The following is a 3,824-nucleotide window of genomic DNA, read 5'->3' as shown; positions in this document are numbered from 1 at the left end:
TTAATGACACGGACGATAAACGCTAAATCAACAGTTCCCAGATGACATAGCATTTTAAACTATTGAAAATACTTGTTGCCAGAATTGGGGCATGCATCCTGGTTTGGGAGGTGACTCCAAGTGGCTGAAGAGTCAGTTCATTGTAAGTATGAAACTGATCTTTAGAGTTGTTTGAGATAAAGTAAAAAGATCTTCTCTGGAAAAGAAACACCAATCACCAGATGCAGCTCAAGTATTTCTGTGGACTAAGATAGATGCCTAGGCCACCTTCAAAACTAAAAAAAAAAAAAAAAAAATAACTGAGCATACTCTTGGCCTGGTCTTGGAGTTACAATGTATAATTTCCAGTTTGAAAATGAGATAATAAACTCTGAATTTTAATCTCTTTATTGTAAATGGACATGTAGGAATGTGTCAGATTTAACACAATAATACAGAGATTGTGATGTTTCTCCTGTTTTAATTGTTACCCATGTGAATAATTGCTTATCTGCTATCTACCCATCTGTCAGAATCCTAATGTGATTATCCCCCAGGGTTCTTAGGGTTATCTTTAATGATGCTCTAACTTGAATTTCATTGACACAATAACATGGAACTCTTGAAAATTATTTGCTGATATTTTTGATCATTCTTTGCTGTAGTTTGTACCTGGAATGGCTACCTAGTGCTTGTGTGTTGAAGGCATGTTTCCAGGTTCTTACTATTGGAAGGGAATAGAACCTTTAAAAGATGAAGTCAGTGAGAGGTTTTAAGTCAGTGGGCATTATAGGCTCCCAGCCTCTTCCTCCACCATCTCCTACTCTCTTAATCTCTGGAAGGAGGTGAATAGTTTTGCTCTGACACATACTACTGCTATGATACACTGCCATGGGCCCAACTGTTGTGTGATTTTTCCTGGGGAGATGTGAGCAAATGCCTATTCAACCAAGATACGGCACTGATGGCAGACCAAAGAATTGATTCCACCTTAGTCTAGCTTAGTGAGCCAGTGACTTTTCTGAAATGACTTACATAACCATGGAATCCAAAGGTAACTGTATCACTGAAATGCCACCTCAATATGTGTGATGTTTTATGAAAGTTCCAGCTCATCTTCCTGGAGGGCCTCTTTTCATCATAGTGCTCATATGACCTTGGGGTGGGGCCTTGTGACTCCTACAAGCTTCAGGAACTTCCTGAAACTTGGAAATTTTGCTTACTTCCTGTGTATTAATTGAGTGTTTTAATCTGAAGAAAATAGCTACCAAAAATATTAAAAAGCCACAATAACCCCTTTTCTTTACATAAAGTAACTATTTTAGAATATTAATTCAATAATGGGAAGGTAACTATGAGAACCCTTTATATTTGAACTTCTTGCATTTTTGAGATTATCAGAGTCAATATGCACACCATGAAGGAGAGACAGCCCTGCCATGATTTACACTTAGCAGAAATCACTGAGGTCACCTGCAGATAACTGGCCAGAGAGGCCATGAATTCCAGCAACAAGGAAACAAAATCCAATGGAATGGGGACAAGTTACAGCCAGAAACCATGAGTGAGAAGTCTGTCAGCATGCAAGAGAGATAGCAGGGCTAATCTTTCTCCAGAACACAATCTTGGTTGGAAAGGGGAACGGAAAACAGGAAGCAAATCCACAAAATCTTCTGATGCCCGTCTTTTCAACAGACTGACGGGAGCCTGCCAAATAAGTGCAAGAGAACTGCTTTTTTCTCCTAAGTGGGTCTGGTAAGCTGAATGCAACTTGTCATGAAACAGTTTAGGAAAAGATACGGCAACAAGACAATTGAAGTTGCAGAGAATTATTGGCTCCATGTATAATTTTATGATAGGGAATAACATGCTAAGGGAATCCATATCAAGTCTTGCTCTGGTTTTCTCTTTTGTGCCTTTGCATGTGAGAAGAGACCAAATTTGGCTGGAAACATCACTTTCTGCACATTCCCTGCCAAGGGCAGAAACCATGGAATCTACTACAGGAAACTGGATGCTGACTCCCGCCCTCGTCTTACACTAAGAACTTTGCTTACATTCTCATTTTATACTCATGGCAATCTTCTGCCCTTCCAGTTTCATATTTTGAGACTATGGCATCAGGAGGTGAAAGTCAAGGACACATTACAAGTAAGTGACACAGACTAAAAGTGAACCCAGTGCTCATTTCAAACCTACATACTTAATCACATGCTACTGCAATTGGGTCACTAAATAATGAGCATGGCTATGCACCATACCCCTGTTTTTAGTCTGTTCAATTCATTCTTAATTTTTTGATGATTGTTATTAATTTTATATACTATATGATCATATATTTTATTCTCCAACCCCTCCCAGATTTTTCTTCCCACCTTTCTATCCACCCAATTTTACTCTCTCTCTCTCTCAAATTCAAAACAAATAAAAACCCTCATAATAAGACCAAAATGACAAAATAAAACAAAATTAAATATCTCATCCTGACAAAACCAAAACAAAATATGAAATTAGTTTTGTGTCCTGGGCATGGGGCATAGGCTGGAGTATGATTGATACAACCAGTAACACTCCATTGGAAAAAAACTGATTTATCTTGGCCAATGGGTATTAATTGCAAACACCACTTGATTTAGAATGACCCATAGCTGTCAAAGACTTTCCCCAATTGCTTGTTTGCTTACTGTACAAATCTGACAGAAGTTTGTATGGGCACTGCCCCTCAGCTTTGACCACTGACTTTAAGAATTAATCTCTACCCAGTCCTAGTTTTATTTTATTTATCCCAAATAGTATTACATTTTTATGTCATTAATTCAACAGAGAGGGAAGGTGTCATTGTCTGTTTTTTAAGCAACTACATTCAGCTTTCTAACTGACCCAGGAAGGAGTGGTGACTTGGTGTGACGTTGATAGAACAGCCTTCACAATGGCATTTTAACCTGGTCTAGTCCTAGTTTCCTTCAGTGTCTCCCCCTGGAATGTGCCTGCTTGAGTTCTCAGTTTTTATTTGAATACACTATTGAATTCTTTCACCCCTTTGCCAGAATTGCTTAGTTCTCGAAATGCTGAGAGAAGGCACTGTAAAGATGTCAGTAATGTCCACACTAGCCTGTCCTATAGAGTGTCAAAGGCAGACAGCTCATCTGTTACATGAGAAAGCAATTGGGACTCACACAGAAGGATATCACATATCAAATTTGCTGCCTACATCTGCTATGAGGGCTCTATAGATAAGATACGTTATATGCTCTATAGATAAGATACGTTATATGCATTCCTACAAGAAGCTGTCCTTGTCTCCATTCTGTTGCTGTGATAAAACACTGACCCAAAGCAGTTTAGGAGAGGGGTGAGTTTATTTCAGCTTACAGTCACAATCCACCATTGGCTGAAGTCAGGGCATGGACTTAAGCAGGAACTTGGGGCCAGGCCTACTTGCTATTCCATACAGCATTACTCTAACCAAGGAACTCACTCGCAGCCAAGGAAGCACAGCAGAGGCTATACGAGGAACACGGCTTGCTGGCTTACTGCGCACTCTCAGGCCCATGCTTAGGTGGCTTTCTTATACAGCCCAAGACCACCTGCCCAGAGAATGGTGCTGCCCACAGTGGGCTGAACCCTTATAAATAATTGACAATCCAAACAGTTCTCTACGGATATGCCTATATCTGTGGCTAATCTAATGTGGGCAATTCCCCAAGTGAGATTCTCTTCTCTTGTAATTCTAGCCTGTTTCAAGTTGACATTAAGCTAAGTAGGACTGACATGTTAAGTGATAGGGGCCTTACACTACTTGACCCATTTTAAAAATAAAAGTCCAAGGAATATTCGTGACCAAG

Source organism: Cricetulus griseus, chromosome 5, assembly GCF_003668045.3.
Source record: "Cricetulus griseus strain 17A/GY chromosome 5, alternate assembly CriGri-PICRH-1.0, whole genome shotgun sequence".
NCBI lineage: Eukaryota > Metazoa > Chordata > Mammalia > Rodentia > Cricetidae > Cricetulus > Cricetulus griseus.
Note: the sequence above shows the minus strand (reverse complement) of the source record.